At 42.1% G+C, this 25909-nt stretch overlaps 1 protein-coding gene across 6 annotated transcripts in view; it reads right to left on the reverse strand.

Annotated features, from left to right (window-relative positions):
- The window catches only part of IP6K1 (inositol hexakisphosphate kinase 1), a 38900-nt gene that overhangs the window by 10322 nt on the left and 2669 nt on the right, over positions 1 to 25909 (reverse strand). For 2 of the 6 annotated variants that reach the window (XM_049826447.1, XM_049826442.1), the window contains exon 3: positions 23245 to 23344. The exons of 2 other annotated variants lie outside the window; for them this stretch is intronic. The gene's annotated coding sequence lies outside the window, so the exon portion shown is untranslated. Of the gene's footprint in view, positions 1 to 21192; positions 21231 to 23244; positions 23345 to 25909 lie in introns of all 6 variants that reach the window. 2 more of the 6 variants (XM_049826443.1, XM_049826444.1) reach the window with 2 other exon arrangements.

A 25909-nucleotide genomic window follows, 5' to 3' on the forward strand; every position in this document is an offset into this window, starting at 1 on the left:
CAACAACTACTTCCTGATGCTTTCACAGCACCTACATGCACAACAGCTCCCTGATTTCTAGAGGTAGGCAAGAGAGATTACCAAATCCAAATGAGATTAAAGTGCTTTGGAGAAGACGGATGCTCTTTTAATGTTTGCAGAGTGCCCGGCACAGCCACAGGATGATGGAAAAGTAGAGCCATCCAAATTCTCTCCAGATGATTTGCCCTTTCCAGCTTAGAACATAGCTGCTCCTGAGGCTGCTGGGGAAAACACCACAGGATTTCCTCACAACAATGAGTTATCCAAAGTTTTTGGTTCAAGAACCATATGGTGACTACAGTTTCTGAATTTGTCAAATTTCTAGTTTCTTAGCACTGCCACAGCCAAGGGCAATACTTTAAGAACTGAGGGATCTTGGAGGCCTGAACAAGGGACACAGTTCAGGCTGTTCCTCATCTAGCCACTGGATGTCTCCACAGCTACACAACACTACCAGGCTGGGGGAAGTTCAGCATGAAGATGGGCTCTTCTCCCTCCCCTCCAATTCAATCATGCAAGAGATGCAGCTCAAGAGATTCAAAAGGAGGGGCAAAACTTCATAACATGTTTAACCCAACGTAATCCAAAAGCTCCCTGCAACAGGGCAACACTTCCTCTCCCTGTGTGCACTGGATTTTGGGACAGTATGAGTGTACGTACATTTGAGTTGAATCATCTCACTGATCCAATGGAAAACATTTCCTTTTGTGGTTACGTGACTACACAACTACATTCAGTGTCAGGGGAACAACGTGAATATTTAGCTGGCTTTTAAGGTGGGGGGCAGGGAATAGGAAGGAAAAAAAAGCAGCCCAACACCACAGATGGTTCCTCTCCATAGCAATTCATATCAAAGTCTCTTCAAAGTATCCTTCAAAGTCTCTGTCTCCTAAACTCACTCAGAGCCTAAGTTGTATTACAAAGACAAAAACATGCTGTGGATTTCTCTCCTCCCTCTTATTTGCTTTATCATCAAGAAGAAATTTCAGCAGCAGAGGCTTGCTTACATCACATATATTTTAGTTTGGTTTAATGACAGTTAATATACGAGAACAAGCAAGATGCCAGCATCTGCAACAGATCAGCACTTCACAGAATTCAGACAAATGCTTTACAAACTTAAATCTCCCCTGACACAGCTGTGTCTTGGATTCAGTTTCTTTTGTTTTGCCAATGCCTAAAGCTGAGTTCTCAGTTATTCCAAACAATATAGGGGACAAATTTAACTTCACACCTTCCTGTAGCTTAAGCTTCACAGAACAAGAGAAATAAGAGATTCATCTGTGTGATAACAGTAGTTGCCATACTCAGGAGACATGCATATGATGCTCAGGTCTGGTACTAGTCCCAGTTTTCACTGAAAGCCAATCACAAAGTGTCTCAGGGTCTCAGTTTTGACAGTGACAGAAGCAAGTACTATTATCCATACTTTAGAGAAGGGGGATTATCTAAGCTGACTCACTAGCCTCATACACCTTCACTAACTTCAGAGGGAGATCACAAACACCCAGGCAGACACACCCCCTGCAAAGCCCACAGAGGCTGTTCTCACCATCAGGAGTGCCTCACCTGGGGGCTACAGGCAGATTTCAGCCATCAGAGCAAGAGATCTGAACCCTTTGCCTACTTTCAGCAGCCTTCTTTCCTAAAGTTAAGCAACAACAAAGCATATGCCACCTGAATTACTCTGAGGACAGCAGCCACCCACTCTGCAGAGTCCCTCAAGCCTTCTCCACTGCATGGCCTAGAGGTATCCATGAGATGACTGCAGTCATCCAAGGGCTCCTGGGAAAGTGGCAATGAAAAACAGGCTGCAGCCACCAAGAAGTACCCCAGGCTCACTGCTAAGTACCCCACCGGCCCCAAGAAAACCCAATATGACAAGTTTCGGATGTGCATGCACACTGGAAGGGAGTGACAGCCACAAAAAAAAAAAAAACAACAAAAAAAAACCAAAACCACCACATTCTGTGGCTGTGACAGAAGAGGAACCAGGCACCAGTTGGGAAGAGAGTCCAAACCCAGTTAGAACTGCTCCACATATTCATCCGTGTGCTCTAAACAAAACAGCAATATAGCCAATATATTCCTACGTACAAATGAATGTGAGAAAAAAATATTTTTTGGCAATTAGCATTTCAGAGAACATTTTTAAAGATGAAGCTGTCTACAGAGCTTGAAAAACAGACACTTTATAGCTTAGATACAGCTTAGTGTTTTTCATCAGACTAAATCAAAGTAAATGGTTATTACTAAACATGCACTCTATCCACAAAAAGACAGAAGAATCCCAGAAGTTTCAAACAAATATAAAACAGAAAATTATCTGAAGGCCTAAATATTACTTATCCTTCCTCTATTACACAAAGGCACAAGTTCAACTATTTTACCTGGCTTATAAAATTCAGAGTCCTTCCAATTATACTGTAAAATGCAGTGCACAATCCACACAGCAGCTTGAGGGTTCATCCAGGCAGATCCTTTGGTATCTTCCAATACCACCACTATAGCTCAAACAGCAGTAAAACATTCAGGCTAGTTTAGCATTCCCCCTTCCAACAGGCTGAGCTATAGTCAGCAAGACAGATCACCCATCAAGCCAGACTCACAAGAAGTAGGGGGTGAGGTTCAGGAGCAGAGTTATTGGTGACTGCAGAAGGACATACCACATCCTATATTCCATTATCCTTCCCAGTACAAAATTCTTGTACTGGAAGAGAATTTGCTCTGCAATATTTAAGTCTAGATGCCTATTAGTGTATCTGCTCTCAATTTGTACTGCATACTTCACTGTTCAAACACTTACTTTTTAGCAGGATGGGCATAAAGAAGAGCAATAAGCTGTATTTTCTGGTAGTAACACAAAATATTTCCAAAAGTCAGGAATACACACAAGGTGACTCTGCTCTTCCTAACCATTAAGTGGGGTAAACCCTGCCCTCAATACCAACATTACCCTCCAGCCAGGAATATACACCTCCACAGAAACACTGCTGCGCTCTTGAAGACCCAGCCAGAGTACTCCTAAACATTACTGAACCCTGGCTGAAGACTACCAATGTCTTACCAGGCCACCACCAGAATCAAGGAGATGCCTGCTCCTGCCAGTTCACAGTGACAGAGCACTGCCACCTGAGGATGCCAGCACAGGAACAAGCGAGTGGGAAAAGCAGGGATGTCTTCTTTGATGGTGTAACTTAAGGTGACAGGGAAACTAGCCTCAGAGGTCACTACACACTTGAGAGGTGGGGGCAGAGAGCTGCACTGCAGTGGGTGCGAGAATTACTGCAAGCTGCACCACGATGCTGACGTTCCCACTCTTTATAAGCCATCTTGTATGGGAACACTGGCAATGCTTCATGACTCACTAGTAAAGCTATTTTCCAAAATAAAAAGGAGAACAAACATTTAAAATTGTGACGTATTACATGGCGAGAAAGCTGACTGCATTAAGCCCTGTTGACTCATGCCTTCACTGTAAGCAGCCTGCACGTCTGTCTTTCCAGCATCACCTTGTTGCGGCTCCTAGGACCATGGCCAGCCCTCAGGACCTGCGGTGATGAAGCCTAAGGCAGATGGCCACTGACGATTCTGGAGCCAGGCCACAGGAAAGGGATAAATACTGACCTCAAGGTCACACTGACAAAAGTTTGACTTTCCCTTAACAACCCCAAAGCAGTCAGGAACAAAGCACAGGAATACAAAATACCAGTACACCGGGCATCTGGACAGTGGGTGCCTGGTGACTGCTTCTTGTGAGCTAGTCTTGTCAGCAAAGAGAAGCAGCAGCTAGCACCCATGCTGAAAAGCACGGTGTCTTCTAGTCACGCTGGACTGGGTGACCCAACTTCTACAGAAGAAAATCCAGTCTAAGAAAAAAAAAATCTCTCACTGTGCTACGAGATCAGCTTCCCAGCACAACAGCTGACCCAGAGGCCTGAGATATGTCTGTCTAGTCAGCAGAAAACAGAGATGACCCCTGGGACCTGGGCAGAAAACAACTCTGCAAGAACCTGTGGCAACGTTTAGGACAACTAGAAACATTTCGCCAGCCTTGTATCCAGGAAGCTACAAACCCTCCTAGCCTGCTTGAGCACATAGCTTTGAATCCTGAGCTTTCCCCTGCATCTTGTCCAATCCTTGAACTATTACCAAATACAGCCCTTTTTGGACGCGCTGCCCTCACTAAGGCAAGTGTAGCTCTTCAGATCAAGGCCAGATAGTAGAATACAATCTGTATGCATGCATCAAAAGCAAAACAGAAATCTTAGGAAAAGCCGCTGAAGAATGCCACCTGAAGAAGAGAATGCCAACAGCGAGGCTGGTGGAGGAACTGCAATAAACAAAGGCCACTGGAGAGGACAATAACCACTAAAAAGGTGTGTTCCACCCTATGCCATGAGCTGAACAAAAGCATGCTTCCTTCGCCAATAGTTTTCCTGCCTCAACAACAGGTCACAAATGCACCAACTGCCGAAGTGTGCACAAGAGCCAAGCTCTACTTTAAGATAGAGCTTAACTGAACTTGGAGAAAGGACCGCATGGAAAATTTTTATAAATCAAGTTTGTATTACAAGTCCTTCAGCACACCCTATGCTTCTGTCTCCTAGAGATCTGAAGGAAGACTATTTGTACCATACTTGATCACACCAGTCAAAAAGCTTCAGCACCTCTGCCAGTAGCCTGCGAGACCAAGAATTTTCTCCTCTTCTCTTCCTAAGAAAGGAGCGGAAGCCAAGCCTTTTTAGCTCTTTCTGAAGCGAGAGAGGCTGTGCTATGCACTTTTAACTATGGCTGGAATGCCTAAACCACTCGTTAAAACCAGTGCCTAGATCCGGGGTTAAAGGCAGCTTTTTTCTTGGAGGCCAGATTAGCAGGAATTGCAAAGGCCCTTCTGCTGTCACCTACACATAAAGCATGGCATGCTTTCAAGGAGGGACGAGGTACTTGAAGTCCCTCTAGGGATCTAGACCCAGGGCACAGACAATACCTGTTTTCTCACACTGGCATGCTACAGTGGTAGCTTCCCTTTTTTTTTTTTTTAAGCCAAGCCTTAGCACACAACAGTGCATAGGGAACGTCTGCCACGTTTATCAACATATGGAGCAGGTGCTCTGCAACGCTTTGTGAACATCTGTCATGCAGCTGTCTGCAAGTGAGGGTAACCAAAGCCGGGGCTCAAACGGCCTCTTCCAGCTTGTATTCTTGTTCGGCCTGACGCTGCAAAACCTGGCACTACTGTGATAACATCAGGCTGGGGAGCAGGAGAGAACTGCACATAACAAGGATGATATAAGCTGATTTAATTCCTTTGCTACTCTTTTCTCCAGGCTTCCCCTTCTTCACTGGAGAAATGCAGCACATTGGCAGGAGGACACAGGCTGCCTGGGGACCTGCCAGTCCTTGTCACCGCTATCAGTGTCACTGCAAAGAGGAGGCTGGAGGAAGGTCCAGCCCTGGCCTGGTCATCACCACTTTCCTCTCCAGTAGGCAGGGAGGATGAGCGAGAGGGAGCCAAGCTGCTGAATCCTGCTGCACCTCACCACAAATATACCCTGCCTCAGTAGTAAAGGGCACCTTCCTTCTCTGTTCAAAAGCGCTGGCTTCAGTCCAAGCCTGAGTTTCCATAGCAGCAAGACCTGATCGAATACGTACATACATTAACAAAGGTTGCTTTATCAGTACCAGCCCAGAAGATTTTCTTCCAAGCTTGTGCCTAGGAGAGCAGGGTCATCCAATATCAGTTTTGCATTTCATAGGAGAGATGAGAATGACACATGCTTTCTAGAGAAGAGCTTAGGGAAGATCAATGCTTGCGAGGCCTCATCGCTTGGCTTTGTGTGAGCTAATTTCTGGCTTCTCTTCATCTCATTTACAAAGAGGAAAAAAGTCTCTGCTGGATACAGGTTATTTTTAAACTATTCCAATGCAAATGCTGCTGTTCAGCACAGCTCTCAAATCCAACAGAGACTGTTAGAAAGCAACTTACTTTCAACAGTCACGAACCATAAGGAATCAACCTAACCCACCAAGACTTTTCTTGAATTCACACTAGTGAAGGGGCTCAGAAAACTCAACATGCTCATCAGCAAAATAGTAGTCCTTGCATTCATAGCAAGGAGGGGGGCAAGGGAAAAAAAAAATTAAAAAAAAAAAAAAATCACATCAATCCCACTGAAGAGGTTTGGCTTAAAAACTAACTTGGAAAGAATTTGTAACTCGACTAACAGACTGAATAAGCAGAGGGAACAACTTCACCTCCCGCCTCATGCTGGTAATAAAGCATACCTGCTCTTCAGTCACAGACCTTGCCCTTCTTGCCAACAGTGAGGCTTAAATAAGCCAGCCACATCCCTAAGGAATTCCTGAAGGACTGCACAATCATCCAGGTAACTCCACCCAAATGCCTCCCTGGTAGGAAGATGATGGAATAACTATGCTGAGTTCAGCACGATGAGCAGTACGTTCAGAAACACTGCACTTTCATGTCAGCTGTGGGTACCAAATTCTACAACCTCAACAGCATCAGAAGGTGGGACAGATGAGCAGGTAAATGCACCACGCTAATCTGCTGACACTAAGAGAATGAGTCAGAGCTGGCGATGCTTATGCTGAACCAGAGGACAAACACACCACACAGCAAGCCACTGGCAGAGAAAAGGAAGGTGCGATTTTTGTGGTAACATACACAGAGCTTAGCCAGATGAATGGCACTGGGGAAGACTGCTCAGTGCCAGGGGCAGCCCCACCAAACAGATGAAAATCCACTGCAATCAGATGAATGGCAGTCTCAGGTTTGTGCCACAACAGGGGTGAAGAGAACAACTGGCACCTCCTAAATTCTTATCTCATCTTCTCCTAAAAATGCCCCAGAAGTCCTTGGTGGTGTCAAGGCCAGAGCCAAGGAAGACAGTTCAGTCTAATCACCTACAGAGTAACTGCTGGCCCCTGAGCTGGAAAGATGCTTTCATTTATACACGTGTGCAAGCACTTCTGGAGCTTGAGCTCCCACTCACACCTTCACACAGACTCGACAAGTAAAAAAATGGTTGTGCACCTTAAGCTTGTGTCCCTCAGGGCTCCTAGCCAGTACAGACACCTGGAAGGCTGGTGGGAAGATGGGACAAGATCCTCCCAGCTTGTGTTAAGAACAAGAGGAAACCTCCAGCAAAAGCACCAAAATCCTAGAAAAGGGAAGTACTTGTGCAGCAATAAAATCAGTTTTCAGGCTTGAGGGGGTGGTTGACAGGAACTGAAAGGAACAGTCGATGTGCTGCATCTTACACCTGCCACGCACAGAAAGCAAAGCACAGAAAGGCCAAAGTGAGGGTTCTGCAACAGGAAAAACAGTCAACTCCCCCAACTCAAGAGCAAGGGCACACACATACTCCACTTTCAGACCATATGTGGGCTGCCAAAGAAGAGAAAGAAGGGGTGTTTTCTGGCTCTTTGCCCTCCACCATTTCATAATGAATCTTCAGAAGATAAGGGAAAAACAAAAGAGAAAAAACAAGACCTAACCAGAAAAACAAAATATATAATCTATTTGAAATTAGAAGTCAAGCAAAAAAAGTTTCATCTGCCTACACTTCATAAATTTTTTTCTGCTTTCAGAATCTGTAAAAACACTGAATTAAGGAAGAAAACCTAGGTGAACAGCTAGGCCTCCAGCTGTCTCATAGGGGAATGACAGTCAAAAAACACACATCAAAAGCTTAGTCTGCACAAGGAAAAAGTTCATGTTGATACTTTATTCATCCACCACATTCTCTCTAGTTTGGTAAAACAGGGCAGATTTTAGGGTGGAGACAACCACTTGTCTTGATTGCTCTTCAAAGTGATCCTCCACAATGAAGCAAATTCCACCCAAATGCCTGGCTTTAAAAAAAAATCCAATATTATGTTCAGATTTTTTTCTGGCACTTTTGGCACTGATGGAGCCAAATCAGTTTTTAATTCCTTCTTCAGTTATTTCTTCAGACCATGGATACACAGGCAATCCTTCGATAGCTGCACCAGCATAAGCAGCACCCTCCCACTCAACTCTGCTGTGCTGGTACAACTGTTTGCAGTCTCACCATGAATCAAATTAGGAAACTGATCGCAGTTAAAAATAAACCAGCACTTTGTTTTGTTTTTCCTAAGGATTACTTTTCAACCCAGGTCAGATCCCCAATCTATTGTACAGCTGTACAAACAGTTGTATCAGCACAAGGTGCCTGAATTGCTGATGGTTATCCTTGTGCCTAAAGCCAACGTTTGCATTCCCAGCTCACCTCTTATTTCATGGCTGCTGTAGAACAGGATTACTTACTAAACTGAACACGTAGGGTACTTTATTGCCACAGCTTGCAACCACATGGAGGGTCTCTTTAATGAGACAAAATGAGGTCACACTGATGTGTATCCTACAAGTAAGGCATGGCTACTGAGCTCCCTTGAGCTGTTGCTTGTCCTAAATTATATGTCATTTTTGCAGTCTGCATGCTGAAATAAATATAAAAACATGACTAACAAAGTCACTGATGCGAATGAACAGCTTTGGGCCAAGTTCTGAAACAAAACTCTCCTAGAAATTGCATAACCATTAACTATGTTGGTGATCTTCCATTCAAAAAACTCAAGCCTATGTGATGCACAGATTCCCCCTGATTTGAAGACTGTGACATTGAAGGAGTGGGGATTCTATCTGGCAACTCTTCAATTGCAGCTGAATTTTGATTTTAACATGGAAATGCAAAAAGAAAGTGGAAAATCAAAGTAAGCACTGGGCAATGCTTTAGAAATGACCATGACAGAAACAGACTGAAGGTTCTTTTCCCAAATTACTGGCTCAAATACTGTCTGAAACACAACCAACTGAAAATACTTCCTATTTGATGGCTGCCTGGCAACCTACTGGAAAGGACTTGGTTCTCAGTTCTTTGCTTTCAGCTGGTGACAGGTACCCATATCAGACACACACCATTATATAAGGCTTTCTCATTGAAAACAAGGCACAAAAGATTGAATAACCATTAAGATTTGACTTCTACAACAGGGTAGGAGGCATGTTAATGAAACAGCTTCTGGAAAAAAAATCAGGAAAAGAGATTTCTACAGTTTCTGTTGTCTGCGCTCTAGAAGGCAAGAATCACAGTCTCTAAGCTGTTCATCAGCCTTGTTTTGTAGATGTTGTTAAATCAATCCATGAGGACACACAATACTAACAAAATCGGTATTTGGTAAATCTTACCCTTCCTTCCTTAACAGGCATCTCAGGGTATAGTTCCATGACAGCTTAAATCAATCTAAGTCAGCATTCTTCAAACCCATCCTCTCTCCTGAGTCAGCACTGGCACTCACCTGACCCTGCTCAGAAACAAGCCTGGCAAAAAAGTTAACCCAGAAAAAAAAAAAGTAGTTGTTTTTGCCAATGTGGCTTCCTGAACTGGTTTAGTGCCAGTGCCCAACAAAAGTAAAAGGGAAGAATCATCCAGCAGGGCAAGAGCAGGCAGAAAAGTAGCAGGGCCAATTTCATTCAGCTTCAACTCTCCTGCAACCATGCACACAGAGAAGTCTCACCCTGACTTTAAAGACACGAGTGTTGCTGCTCCCAGCAGAAAGATCATTCAACTTTTTCCCTTCTCTCCTGATGTCTTCTTTACACCAGCATCAGCACTCTTGCAGACAGCTAGATTAAGCACCCAATCTGGTAGGAAACTAAAACAGCAATATAAAAAAAACCAAAACAAAAAGCCTTTAGTTTTCAGCTGGATCAGGTCCCTAACAGATCAGACCATGAGGTTCAACAATCCCCATAGCACCAAAAGAAGGGAGACAGTGGGAACCTGTAACTAAAGGCAAAGAAAGAAAAGGCTAAAGTTCAACTTCAAGCAACTGCAAAGCTGCACTCTCACTCAACATAGACAACAACAGGACTATGTAATATTTATAACAAAACCACTTCTGTACAAAAGATCTAAATTGTACATAAAAAAATCAGCAATCTAATTCTTCATGTTTTAATTTTCCACAACACACCATTAATACTTAAAATGCTGTATTTCCTCAAAAATAAATCTTTGTTACCAGCATTATTTTCAGAGCAAAGGAGCTACTAAAAATATATAGGGGAGAGTGAGAAACAGCCTGTTGTGATTAACTAGGGCATGACAAACAGCAGCAGCATGTGCAAGCAGTACCGGGGAGCAAAGCCAGAAGGAACACTGACAACAACATTGATTCATGAACAACAAAGAATTCTTAGAAACTGCTCCCTGGGTCATGTTCAAGGCTCTCCTTACCTTGGTTAAACTATTAAGAAAGTCACTTCAGAAAGCTGACTACTTCTGCACAACCAAGCTTTTTTGGAAGCAAGAGCTGATCCATCTAAAGGGCTTTATGTAGCAAACCACTGCAACAATTACTGTGAAGTGATCCATAATCAAACACATTTCAGCAGTAATGCATGCAACTGAAGTGCAGGTACTAGCCAGAGTAGTTGTCAATCAATATACCAGAGCTCCCTATGTGCTGTCCTACTCAGAAGGGTGAAAGCCTCACCAGATGTGTTGCAGTGACACTAAAGGTGACATGAAGCTGGAACTGGTAATTTGTCCCCTGCCTCACCATGAAAAGGGTCTTGTGCCATCACAGCTCCGAAAGCTGCATGTATGTACCCCTCATCTGCTGGAGGCCGAACACTTCACCATTCACTGTGCACTGTGATACCTTAATGCTAGTGACATTATAGGGTCTTCTCAGGACTTCTTTAGGACTGCATTCAGACACCTGAATTTCTCACAACTTTCCAATACAAGTAAAATATACATGCAACAAAATAAGGCAAAGGTGAAACTGCGGTGAAGCTGCAGAGTGCTAAGCAGAAGCACATGGTCCCATTTAGATCAAAGAATGCTCTAAGTGTCTCATGAGTAATAGACTAGTATCTGTATAGAGTAAGACTTCATAACGCTGTCACATAAGATTATTAACCCATATACACACAGCTGTCTTCTGGCAGGTAGTCTCTGCTTGTGCAAACCTGAGGCAGTAGGAGCTTCACAGAGATCAAGACTCTTGCAAGATTCATCTAGATTTATTTTCCGCTGCTGTGAAGTGAAACATGAAAAAGGGAAATAAATTGATCAAAGAGGCAGAGCGTCACACAGGGATTGTTTCTCACCCTGCAAAAGGTGACCTCCCAAAGCCTCTTTGGCTCTCCTCTCCTTTAAGAGGATTATGAATCCTACCCTGGGGAGACCTCTGCTCAGCTACTGGCCCACTGATATTACACATTAATACTATGTCTTGTCTCTTTATTCTTATCAGCAGAGAGATATGAGAAGAATTTAAGGTCACTGCTCAAAGATCAGGACTTTAAATGGAACCTCTAATGCAAGCAGGGAAAGCCACAGCCAGTGGCATTTGGTGGGGACTCTGCTTTGTGGCTGCCATATGTCCAGCTGCAGGTCTGCTTAGTGCAGACCAATTCAGCTTATTTGCACATGCATGCTACTGACTACCCTTGGAAGCAGACATTTCATCAAGGAACAACTAAGAACCGGAGATCATCATATGCTAAAAAATTAGGGCAAGTCTAGTGAACGCGGTTCACATTCCACAGCTCGTGCACGGACTATACCAAACCAAAGAGAAAGTCTCAGAGAGCACCTAAGCCCAGGTGTATTTTCAAGAAGCGAGGAGCAACAATGCACTACAAGTACACATTGGCATCTCAAATGGAAAGCAAAGGAGTAGACTGCAGCAAATTCAGTTATATAAATCTTTTTTTTTTTTCCACAGACACCAGGAACTGAGAATTTTAGGACAATTTTTCCCCTGTTCTTTTGTTTTTTGCACCTTCCAACAAGCCACCATTTGGACACTTCTGAATGGAGTCTATGAAGCAAGTCCTGAATGATTGATCCCTAGACAACAGTAATCAAGAATCATTTCATTTGCCACTTAATAGCACACAGATGCGAAGTAATCTACGCTGCCATGCAGGTGAACATATGTGGGTTTTCCTTCACAAAGTAAATCAAAGTTAAAATGCATTACGAATTCCATAGTTACAAAAACTGTAAAGCCTAGACATGGAGAAGCCTTAACAGGTAGGAACACATCACCAGCAAGGATGCAGAATCTCTGTGGAAGGAGATTTAGGATGAGATTAGACACATATACAAGCTAATCCCAACAGATACAGTCAGTTTCAATTTGGGACAAATGGTAAAATGTTCAAGAAGGAGGGAAAAAAAAGTATGTGGCTAACAACAGAAGATCTTCTCAGATGCCTCTGTAAGAACACTCCAGTTTTTGGCCATTTCAGACTACACAGTGCAACAGCTAAGTGAAGCCAAGAGTTCAGAGTTATAACCAATAACTGTACAGAGAAGCGGCTATAGGGTTAACCACAGAAGCACAAAAGCCACCGAGAGCTAAACCCATGAAGAATTATTACAAAAGCTGTAAATGCAGAGGAGCTCAAATTACATTCCTTAAGTAGTTTTGATAAAATAAGAATGATCTACAGCTTTCCAAGAGACCGCTAACTGAAAGACAAACATAAGCAGCTTGTGGTGAACTTGGATTTTTAGTATCTGTTCTTAACTTTTGAATTATGATGCTTTTAAAAACACAAAAAAACAGCTTTGATTAAAAAAATGTCAGTTGCTGCAGATAATTGATTTCCACAGAAAAATCCACAACTAGGACAGAACAGAACTTCTAATTGCTATTTTTAATTCTGCAGTGGCAAAAAACCTCAAGACAAACGTTATGTAAGACCATTAACCTCTTTGCTCAAAACTGGCACCTTAATTTAGCACGCTACCACACTAGATAGCTTAAACTGAATTCTTAATGCCAAAGTGTACCACTGGCTGCAGCAAGACAGCAAGTGCAATAATGGAAAGGAAAAAAATTCCAAAGCAAGCATCATATACTGAATTTTGCAATTACAGTTCCTTGGGCACAAGTAGATATACCTGAGCCTGCCCAGCTCAAAAGAAACAGTATGCTTTCAAGACTGATATTCCCAAAAGATTATCAGAGGCTCCCTAGTATTTTAGGAACACTTAAAAGAAATTAAAGTACACAGTACATCTGGACTGATGGAAAACCTCCAGCTCACCTTCTATACTAGAATGTGGGTCAAACCCAAAGAGGCTGTAACCTGCTGAAAAGGAAATTACATTCTGAGTGACTGTTTTTCTTCCTTACAAACTAACCTCTCACCATTCTACACACATCCTCCAGGGCAGTTTAAGTCAGGTATGACTAAAATCTCCAAAATTGCCACGTATTGTACTTAACTGTAGTTCAGTGGCTATCACATATACACATACAACTGAGGGAAAAGCAAAACAAGGTAATCTTGAAGAACATTCATGTCAACCCCCGCACCCTTCCCCCAAGACAGATTAATCTTCTGCACTGATAATAAGAAAGACTGATGAATTTCAACCAGACAGCCTCTTAGATACTGTCTTCCATCCACTCTTATCACATTGTGGTAAAGAATGACGTTCAGGAGGAAAACTAAGACTGATTAAGAGCCTACTTTCAGAAGCTATCATCCTGCTGTGTAGAAAGAGCTCTCTCCATGAATCACCAGTTCATCCTCCTCTGATTCCATTTACTCTTCAGAATTCCCTGATGTGCTTGAATTCATGCTCTACCCATCCAGACTGTAATGTCCCAACTTGCATGCAAGAATATTGTGGGAGACAGCATCAAAACACTCAGTAAACTTAAGCTAAATGGCCTCTAGTGCTTCTCCTCATCCACAAATCCAATTATTTTATCACAGAAGACAATGAGGTGGATCAGACACAACTTACCTTTGGTAAATCCATACTGACTGTTCCCAGTCACATTGCTTCACATGCCCAGAAAGGTGTACCAAAAGGACGTGACCCACAACTGTCCCCAGGACTGAAGTGAGGCTGCCCAGCCTGCAGATCCCTTGATTACCCTTTGGGCCTATTTTGAAGACAAGTGCAACATTTGCCTTTGTCAACTTCTCAGAGATATCCCAGCATCTCTGTGACTTTTCAAAGATGACCAAGACTGGCATCACTATGACACAGCCAGCTTACCACCTTTGGGTACAGCCCATCAGGTCCCATAGACTCAACATGGCTCAAGTTCTCTCAAGTAATCTCTCACTCTGTTTTCATTTGCTTCTGATTGCTGTTTCCTCTTTGAGCCCTGCCTCTAAACACAGGGGCCCAGAAGACTTTACCACTGAAGACTTAGGCATAAAAAGCACTGAATACCTCAAGTCTGTGCCAACTCATTCAGCCACCTCATTCAGCAGATTCTTTGTTCAGCCTTTTACTGCTGATGTAGAGGTAGAAGCTACATCACCATTATCAGGGATGTTGTAATAAGCACTGTCCTGAGAGGAAGTAGCTGTTTCCACAATTCAAAGACAGAAATGCAGACTACCAGAGCTGAGTTTGTTCTGTCTGTATTCCAGGTTGTCAAAGAAACCACAGGTCTCTTTGCAGGATGTAAAAAACAACTTGCTGGAGGGTTGCATGACCCCATTTCTAAAACATTTGGCAAAAAAGCCTCCCTCTCACTGTGAGCCAGGCTGAGTGAATTTAACAAAGGGAAGTCAGGTCTGTAAAGAGCAAATGTAGGCCCTCCTGAAAATCCCTAAGAAAGTTTCATGGAGAAGCTTCTTTTTGGCTTTACTTAAGAGAAAAATCTAGTCAATGGAATAAGCAACTAAGATTTTCACCCAGTTAGATGCCAACTAGCCAGAGTGCTCTAGGTATAGAAAAGGAGATGCTTTATGATGACTCTATATTCTCATGGTTTTTACATGCATAATATCTCAGTGTATCAGACAAGGGGGAACAGCAAGAGAAAACTCAAAGCTGTTCTAATGCTCCCCAAGTGAAAGGAAAACCAAAGGACACAAAATGCTTGCAGCCTAGGTCATTGCTGCAGGCTTCTGGCATTGAGCAGGCATCTCATTGTGCCACGCTCACACTGCCAAAGTGACGGCAGTGCCTGCTGTGTCTGAAAGCTAGCACGGAAGTGTAACACAAGCAAACAAAAGTACGTTTTATGAGACTCCAGAACTCGCAAGTCTCCCCTGCCCCCTTCTGGGAACAAGGTGGATTTGAAAACTTCAATATCCATTTCCAATGATAAAATTGTTTACTTGGGCAAACAACCAAAAGAAAAGCAGGAAGAAGCTTTGCCTCAAGCAGGAGTCCCTTCAGCAAAGACATGGATATTATTAAGTACATGTCCTTCAGCAGCAGAGACAGACTCAAACTGGATTTTCTTTACCCGTACACTGAAGCCACTGACAGAAACTCAAGCCTCCCAGAAAATGGCCTGACAATTCACTACAGCTCAACTGTTGTGACTAAGCCAATTCATTTCTCAGGTCACAATGGAAATGTACAATGCAGACTCCCTGTCCTTTACTCCAGTACCTCCACTACTTACTCCCCCCCTCAAAAAAAGAAAGAAAAAGATAGCAACTACAGCAAAACTTGCATGATATGCATTAACTGATCATAACCTTCTCCACAAGTTACAGAAACCACATTCTATTAAGCTGCTGACTGAGACCTGACTTAAGCAAAAATATCTTTGCAGTGACTTGCCACCCCATGTATTTATGTTGAGATCTTAAATGCAAAAGACAAACAGACCTCATTAGGGCCAGGGGAGAAACATTCTCCTACCTGCCTCTTCCTCCCACTGCTAATGAGGAAAACATAGTGCTACTGTTTGTCCATGCATTTTTGTATTTCACAGCAGGGGGAAAAAAAAAAAAAAAAAAAAAGGTTGCACTTTCCTCTTCACCTCCAAAGTGCAGTCCTGCAATACTCTGCTGCTCAGAAAACTTAAGCAGATAGTCAAACACTTTTCCTTTGTCTCTACTTTGTATGTGGGCTACTAAGGAGGAAAGCTAAGCAAAGACTCACATCCCACTCCCAGCTGTGACAAGGAGAAGGGAATATCCAAAGGAATGGAGCACAGCTACTGTTAAGCAGCCATTTAGAATCTGCAAAGAGAAGTGGTTCTCATTTTGAAGGGACTGACGCCGCAGTAGAGATCCAGGAACTCTATCCAAAGAGCACATTGTGAGCAACGACACATTCCGTGCTCTCCCCTCCCTTTGCAAAGTCAGCTGGTAAGGAGCAGAAGCTGGCTCCCGTACTCAGGAAGCAGCACAAATGTTTTGTTTCCTAGGAATTAGGACAACATTTAGATTTAAACCTATCAACTCAGAGTTATGCATCAAAGCCAAACACAAACTTGCCATGAAGAACCATCACAAGCAAGCTAATCTCACCCTTAAGGCCTTTCAAAACCAGCATTTAATTTGTTTCACTTCAAGCTCACTGTAAAGCAGCTTTACAATTCTTGCAATATGCTGTGGGCTGTGACACCACTCTGATCCATCTCCTCCTCAGATCTATACATTGCCCTTTTTCTGAGCTGTCTGAGAATTAATTATATGGAAATGAACAGTGTTAGATAAAGGGATTCCAAGCAATTGGCTCTCTTAAAGGAACTGAGGACTACAGGATCTCTGCCTTCAAGAAATCTGTACCAATGCCCATTCAGTACAACTCATGCTGTTAGAAAGAGACCGAGCTTAAAATCCAAACAAGCAAACATCAGTACTATGCCCATCTTCTCACTTGTGGCCAGAAACAAACATATACTTAGCCATGGCATAGGTCCTACCTCTGCCTTGTCACCACTAGACCACATCAAGTAGCATCCTGACCTGAGGAAGTTCTGCCAAATCTGCAGGTTGATATACAAACAGCAGCTTTGAACAAAAAGATTAATACTCTGACTTCAATACATTGTCTGCATAAGCTCCACCTACCCCTCCACGGAAACAAGGCAGTAACAGTAAGCTTCACAGCCTTATTCGATCTGAAATTTCACTACCCAAGAGGACTTTATCTCACATATGCAGGCAGAGATATACTGGGGCATTTCAGCAGTCAGAACTGAGTTTGAGAGTGAATGGAGGGGCATATACAATAGAATTTTCTCTTTCTCTGTCTTACTGTGAAGATAAAGCTGAACAAACATTTTGCTTCAGCTACCCTTTTCTTTTTCTACACAGGGAAGCTGACAACACTTTCTTTTGGCAAGGCCCAAATGGCATCATGCAGTTTTACCGGACAGCCCAGCTTTTGTCTGAACACTGTTAAATCATTTGAAGCCAGGCAAAATATAGCAATTCTTACATCTCTCCACTGAAGTTTAACAGGTCAAAGTGCTCAGTTGATTTGGTTAAGAGATTATTTAGACAACCATAATCTGAGGTCATCCAAAGAAAGAGAAATCCATGGAAAGAAAAGAACTAGGGATAGGCTACTGGTTTTGGTGCTTCCGCTGAATGCTTCAGTGACCTTGGTCAAACCATTCAGTCCTGGTGTACTTTAGGCATCAGCAAAACAACATTTCAGAAAGGAACAGCAGGATAGTCAAGTAAATTACCCGTATACTGTTTTGAAAAGACTACAGTTTGGTGATCATTTTATTTTCCACGATCCCCTTGCACTCCATTTCAACTTAGTCTTACTTGATAATTAAATTCTCAAGATTTTAAGAATTTGTGTCCTAGTCCATCAACTGAATTGAGTTTGTTAATACAGACTCAAATTAGGGCACCTCTTAGGTGAATATGGTGCTTGTTTGGCTGAAGAACCAAACCCTTTAGCAACTTTTCTGCTCAAATGGCAGAAACAGAAAAGGACAATCAATCTAGGAGCACATCAGTTCCACAGAAAGACTCAAGAGCATAAAAGCAAGATTATCCAAACAAATTCACTTCACTCTAGTAAACAAATACTTGAGCCAAAAGCACAAGGAGCAGCTGTTATCTAATGGTTTCTTCTGCTAACACAGTTCCGAGACTCTGACATTAAACAAAATTTGGGGCTTTCTTAAGCATCTGAAAAAGGTCAGAGAGGCAGAGAAATCCAAGACAGTCAGATGTACAGTATTCCAATTTATATCAATGCTCAGAACACAGCTTAAGTTATTGTACGAGAAAAGGGAACTGCAGGTTACCCTGCAATGCCAAATAGACACCCATTCTAGAATAAGCAGAGCAAGGTTTGTAGGAATAGGTAAAATCTTTTATTAGACCAACTGACAGAGGATGCCCTCCTCTCCTGCTGCAACCCCTTCTATTTTTACACTGCTGATGAAAAAATTAATTCAGCTAGAAAAGACATATTTTGGGGCCCTACTTTTCTACCTAATCCTTCTTTCCTTGGAAAAAGCACTAGTCACAATGACAAAAAAACCACTCACATCACTGTGTACCTTCTCAATACCCCAGAAAAACAAGCTTTATTTTAAAAGTGCGGTTTTATCACTGTAACTGTATCTACATTAAGGGATTCCACTGGCAGAGCTGCACTAGGCAAGGATGAACATGCTGATTAATGCAGCTGTCCCAACCATTTGTAGCAGAAATGACCTTATAAGCACGTCCACAGGGAGTTAAAGCCACATAATCACGTTGCAAATCCATGCCCCCTACTTGATATCAGTTTAATTTTCCTAAGCAGATGACCCTTAAGGGTCACAAGGCAAGAAAACATGAGCTACAACTTCCCAACTTGACACTTCCTTGTGATTTTTTCCATGAGAAAGTACCAAACGAAGGTACATTCTCATCTACTGTACATTCTCTTGTATGGTCCACCCACTAAAAAAAAAAAACACACAAAAAAACCAAACCCAAACCACAAAAAAACAAACACAGAGGAGAACAAAAGAAAAATCTGAGCTCCATGTTAGGGGAAAAAAAAAAATCTCAAGTAGGTGCTGCAAGAAAGTAAATAATGTCATGGAAAAAGAGGGATAAAGTGCAACATTTTGGTTTTGAGGTTTTGAATAGGAAATAATAGAGTTTGTCATAATAAACATATTTTAGACAAAAACAGCACACTAAAGCTAGTACTGAATTTAAGTAAAATATATGATTTAGTCTCTGATGGCCCTTAAAGCTAAGGTAGAAGATTTAATTTGAAACTAGCTACAACTCTTTCATAAAGAGAATTTCATACAAGGATACTCTCACATCCTTTGTGACATTAAAAAAAACCAATATGGCAACACATACATGACACACAACTCAGGGTCACGGAAGGGATTTTGATCTGGGCCTTTTGTTATCCTGTTAACTCTTCTGGGGATCAGCATGATCTGCAAGACTCTCAATCACTCATACTAAAAATCTTAAAGCTGTTAAAATACCTTGGGGTTGTTTTGTGGCTTGCAGTATGCTCTGGAAGGTAAAGGGCAAAGAATTAACAGAGATGCCCCCAGCCACTTGAGTGAAAATGAAAGGCAATCTGAACCTAAGGCTATCTTCTCAGAAGATACATGAATCGGACAGTTAATCACAGCTTCAAGCTTGGCAAGATGCTATGCGTTTTGAAGGGCAAAACCCAAAATTTGGCCTTTAAAAATGTCTGCAAGATCATTTTACCCACCAGGAGCCAGCACTGCCATCCTTTGGTGCCTTCTTCTCTCAAACCTCACACCTCCAAGAGAGCCAATGTAACTTTGGCTTTGCAAAAAGAAATATCCAAGCAGAAGGGAGCTCCTAGATGCCAAAGCAGCAGTCCCTGAACACAATTCACCCTACTGTATTTCTTAAGCTCCTTCCAAAGGAAAGGGACCTTTAATATTCAAAATCTTTATTATTACTCTCCTTATATAATGACACTGGGCAGCAGGCCTCTTGGAATACTCTACCACACGAGCCAGTTCTGTTCTGAAGGTCTGAAACAAGAAACTCCTTTTCAAATTAAGTGAAGAATCAGAAAACAAAGCCTATATTTAACTTCCCATTCACTGCAGCTGTTGCAAACAAGTTCTTGTAAACATTCTACAGGTCACAAACTTCCAATATCTTATCTGAATGTTAAGATGCTGAAGTAGAGTCAAAGCTCTTTCCAACAGGCTTTCTAGAGTGTCACTTAGCCAGTGGCCACAGTTGTTGTAACAGAGCTGTAAAGCCAAAGCAAAAAGAAAATAACTTGTTAAACCTGATCTATTGTCAAATTGGTTTGTGTCTAATTATTAAGTGCACCACCTGCATGCAGATATATATATAAAAATAAATTACTTTTTCCTCATATGCTCAAAAAAGCACATCACACATTCATTTGGAAGACATACAGACTGTGGCAAGTTTGCTTCTAATAGCAGGTCCGTCTCAAGTGCATAAAAGCTACCTTGATTTTTCATACCTTCAATTCCTCTAAAGATACTAGAAGACTGTGCTGAAGCTTCTACAAAACATCAGTCTGCTAAATCAGATGTATTCTCACAGACATCTGTATTATAATAGATCATGGCCCATATACAGCTAGGGAAAGCAAATTTACTGTTCCGTTTTCTTCTCCAGTTCAAGACAGTATGATAACAGGTGCCAGAAGCATGCCCTCTCAGACTGAAAGACACAAACTAACAAGCATTATGGGTAGAAAACATGCAGTTATCTTCTTTGAGGATCGTAAGAAAAACTGCAAATTATAGCAAACCTGAAACAATAGAAACTGCTTTGCACTCACAAAGAGTCAACCTGCCAAGCTCACTACCGCAAGGCACCGACTGACCTTATTGAAATTTTTAAAAGGGTTTGAATTTTCTTCTGGTTGTCATGTCACAATAGCATGAAGTACAAAAACCACAACGTCTGGAAACACTTCACAACCTAACTTGTAACCTTTAATTGACAGGTTTTAGGAAGCTATATTCACTGCAGTGAATAAAGAGCTTGGTTTACTTTTGGCTGGTGAATGATAAAATACCCTTAACTATTTTAAGTAAGAATATTTGAGTCAAGCTGCATTTACAAAGCAGAATTAATTAAGATGACTGGGTTTTGTTATTAGGTGAACCAAGGCGTCGATAGGTTCACTGTATTCTCAACTGCTGAAATACATATGGAAGTGTCAGTCCTAACAATGCTACATGACTAATGAACAGACCACAGGAACAGAAATACCTGTGATCTTACTTAACTAAAGCTAATAATAATTCAGAGGAAAAACAGAAACCCCAAGTGCTGCTATTACAAGGAAAAAAATACCAGCATGCATAGCACTTGAAGAGTGAAAACTATTCAGATTCCACATGGTGCACAACAAGGGTACTTACTCAGTCTGACTAATGAAGTTAGAGGTTTTCTCTCAGTTCTGTAAAAAGAAAAGATGCATAAAGCATGCCTGATACTGCTTATTGGTTCAGATTTAGCTTACCTTCAAAATTTAGCAAGTGTATTCAGGTCAACAGTTGCGGTAAGAACTGCGAAATATTAAGACCTCAATTACATAAAGAAGATTTGTACCCAAACAAAGAAAATGCCACTTGCACAGCATAAGAAAAAACACAATACTTGGTCCAAATGGGAAATAAAGCAAACCATTCTAATATTTGCAAAAGTAAGGGTATCTATAATCATTTTGTATATGATCACTTTTAATCTAAGCAAAATCCACATATTCAAGATTAACCTGATGTGGGTTTTACTGTGGGAGGTGTGGGGGTGTTTAAGAAACTATCTAAAAAAACTGCACATACAGTGTTTCAACAAAAACTGAGCTTCAGACTGCTTTAACAATTATTTTGGGACAGACTCAAAGACTGGAGTTAAAAGGTCTTTCCCCCCCTCCCCTACATTTGTGGGATGAGAGAGTCAACCCCCCATGTATCTGACAGACACACTCTCCTCCGACCTGCCATGTAGCTTTACACGCAGACCACAGTTTGGAAAAGTGAAATATACCTTCCACCAGGCAGCAAGTGTTGTGAGGGCCTTCCAAAGCTCCAGAACTTTACCAGTTTTACTTACAGTCCACAACAGTACTCAAATCAACACATGAGCACAGTTACACCTCAACTTCTGCAATAACTCCAACTTTTTCACTGAAGTTACCCTTTGGTTCGATTCAGCCACTGACTAAGACACAGGACTATGTAGCCCCCTAGGCTTCTCTCCCAAATCCTTTCTGCTTTAAATAACTCACTGACATCTGCATTCACTGGTGCACTGATTTTGGTGCTCGAAGCTGCTTATCGCCTATAGTTAGCTGTAATGAGATCATGACTGCCTCCCCACACATGCTTAAGCTGCTTAGACAGTACTGTCAAAGGACACAGAACAAACAGCCAGCCCTATCTTCTTGTGCCTAAGATTTCTAAACTCACTTTTTGAAACGCTTGACAATACTTTCATACCAACAGTGGACAACGCAAATCGGAATTAAAGATCACATATTTTGCATAAACCCACTCTGGCAGTTTAAAAAAATAGGGAAAATGCAACAAGGGGGGGGGGGGAAATGTCACAGCAGAATATGAGCTATACAATAGTTCACCTTTAGATTAGCACTTAAGTCAGCTGTGACAAAGACATAGGAGCATCCCCTGCCAAGAAGGCACCATATGTCTCCTGTCCCTACCCCAGGAAGGTAGTTGTGGAGCTCGGCATCTTTGGTCATTACCTGTTGCAATTCAAACTAGAAAAGACCATTAGTCACACAGGTCAGGGGCCTCCCCACCAGAAAAGTGAACTGTGTGACACAACCACTGTTTAAACAAGCAGTGTCTCAAGAAAATTAGGTCATTCGAGTCTGCTGGCAAACAAACACTTATACCATAGGTAATACTATTGAGTCATATACTTGTTGATAAAGAACTGGGGGAAAACAGATATGCTAGAATCTCTTCCAAATTTAGAACAGTACAAAGTAACCCTTTTCACCATGGAAGACTATCAAGCCAGCCTATCATCTTTCAGCAAACTAACCTCATAATAGAAAGGAAAAAATAAAAACCAGACCATGACAGAGTTCTGAAATCAGCACAAGATAATTCAGCTACCTAAGTGGCCAGAATTGCTAGAGCATAAGAGTTAGCCTCCAAATCTTGGAAGTTTAGTTCTTATTACAAAGAACTGACACAAATTTGACTAAAAGTTAACAACTATAAAACAAGACTGAGCTTTTCACTCTGTTCTAGAGCACTTACCTGGGAGTTCCTGCAGTATCCTCCAAAGATAAAAGCATACCTCCCACAAACCATATCTACATATACTTACTTAAAGGGTAAAATTACAAAGTGAGAGGCAAAAAGCAAGCAACTTATTTCCCTTTGCATTATATTTAAGGTGGCTGCATATGTATTCTGGGCAAAACAGAAAAAAGTTACCTTACAGATGTCACCCAAGCTCTCTCTGTTGAGCAGTCACTGGAATATGGAGCCAACCTCTCACAATCAAGAGGGAGCAGGATGCCAGAAGCAAGTCAGCCTGCAAGATGTTGTATGGATAAGAGTTAGCAAGTGCTAAATTAGCTTTTGTTTACATCTTTACTTGCTCATCAATTCAGAACTGCTTTCCCTCAAGTCTGGGACCAGAATTCACAGCGAGCTCCTTCCAGGATGCAAATGCTCTCATTCATTCCTCCAGGCTCTGACAGAAGCTCTTTACCAAATGTACCACTGAGGCTGAGGGGACCACTGCCCCAACTGCCTCCTTCAAACCTCAGCTGAAGATTACCAACCAGCGGGTGGAGCAAAACAGGATGCATGCCTGTTCTTCATCTGGCCTGGCTCACAGGACAATGATGGGTGTTAATGAAGAAAGGTTGAAGCATAGTATATTAAACTGTGGCAGCTGAACAGGCACTGCTGTAGGCCCTAATACAAGGGAGGTAGCGTTTGGCAAAGAAGCAGGACAGCTGGCGGAGGAGATAACCTTTCTAACTATAAAAGCTAAATCAGAGACAGCTTATCTATCAGAGCTCTCAACCACGTGTAGTAACATCCTACCAGGACAGGCACATTACATCTCATAACCTTTTTTACTGCTTTTATCAGATTTGGTTGACACAGATCTTCTACTAATATAATTACAGCAGCTACGCCCATGTTATTTTTGAACAGAAACAATTGCACCAGTGTTAACTACCATACATAGCATTATACAGATAGAGAGGCACCTCAGAGAAGGGGATAAAATCATTCGTTGTGAATGAAACTGACCACATACTGACAGGGGTTATGCAAAATAAAAGAAAGCTTAAAGAAGCTTGTCTTTGATACACAGTTAATGCCACTCACAATACATATAGACAAGCCTACAGGAATAAATGAAGGCGAATGACTTGCACCTTTGTACTATTAGCAGAGTAGTTCACACCAATGGGGACTATATAGGAAGCACACACACACACCAATTAAGAGAACCACATCTATTAGAAAGTACATCTACACGAACAGCACGCTGGGAAAGCCGAAAATAACAGCTGCTGCCACATCAGAACAGCACAGGCACTGCGTACAGGCAATGCCTGCAAAACAGAAACTAAGCAGCCATGCACAAATGCTTCCTCTTCCTCCCCCACCACCCCTACAACAGTAGCAACAAACCTGAGATTAAACACTCGCCAGCATCCTGCTCTGCATTCCTGTCACATCAGGAATATAAAAGAGGAAGACTGCTAGCTGCTCCTCTGTATATCTGAAGGGTTCCTTCAGCTTACAGCAAGTAATACAAATACTTGGCATGATTCTTGCAGAGGTTTCTGTCGCATTTTCTTCTTTTCTTTCACTCCTTTTCTCTAGCTCACCCATTTCAGAGCTCACTAGGGACCCCTTGTATTTACTAGGCTTGGTTTTGATACGTTCCTTCTCAAATACTGAGAAGTCAGAAATAAAAGCGGTTGTTCCTAGGCAAGTCACATTATATAAACAAGCAAGCACAGAGCCACAGCTCTACTGAGCTGCCACACACAAACTCTGCAAGTCAAGTTTAAATCTAAACCCTGCCCAGCACCAAGGCTGACAGTGTGACACTGTCAAATGCAAGAGTAAACAAATCAGGCTGCAGTTTTCTGTCAATACTAACTTCTGAGACTGTAATTCCCAGCATCAATATTCAACTGTGATGCACGTCTCAAACAGGTTACAAGCCAATTCCCGACAGGCAGACTGGGCAAATCCGATGGCAGCAAGTGCCTGGGTCACCATGCAATGTCCAAGTAATTGCCCAAACAAGGCCTCTGTCAGATTTTCTATGGCTTCAAGATCTACATTTCAACCACAGATGGAAGAAACATACCTCCTCTAAAGCACAGGCTGTGAATATTGAACTTCGAACTTACCACCTACATTTCTTATTCCAATGGAAACCACAAGACAGTGCCACCCCATACCCCAGCGTGCCAGTCAGAGCTCACCATATCCACGACAACCTTCAGACACAGAAATCAATTAAAAACTGAAATCTAAAAAGACAAGTGATCAAACCTTTTTACAAACATTTGGTGATATGCTGAACCAAAGAGACTGTGTCCTGTAAGCAGATGCTCAACAAACAGCTCCGAGCTTGTACAGGGCTCGTCATCTCGCACTAGTCAAGCTCAACAAGGTCACATTTTCAGAGTTCAATAATTTTACCTGAAATGAATAAACTCCATACATGGGGCAAGGATATAGAAACAAACTACACAGCTCAGATGGGATGAGAATAGCGTGCAACTGCATGATTAAGAAGAAATCATAATGCTTGTTCAGAAGGCTAATTAGCTGATTAAGGGTGCAGGTACTACTTCAGCCTGGGCATTTTTCAACCTCTGGCACGCTTGCTATTCTAACTTTGACTTCTCACTATGTGCAATGCAATACAGAATAACTTGCAAGTCAGTTGACTTACACAGTCTGCCATGAGAGGGGATCCCAAAGCACATATAATTTTGCTTTCTAGAACATTTTTATAAGAAGGACATGCCCAATACTGTCATCCTGACGATGAAGCACTCAAATATACTATTCACAAAAGTAGTGGGAAAGAAGCATGGACACTACTGTTCCA

This window comes from Accipiter gentilis, chromosome 23 (genome assembly GCF_929443795.1).
Source record: "Accipiter gentilis chromosome 23, bAccGen1.1, whole genome shotgun sequence".
NCBI lineage: Eukaryota > Metazoa > Chordata > Aves > Accipitriformes > Accipitridae > Astur > Astur gentilis.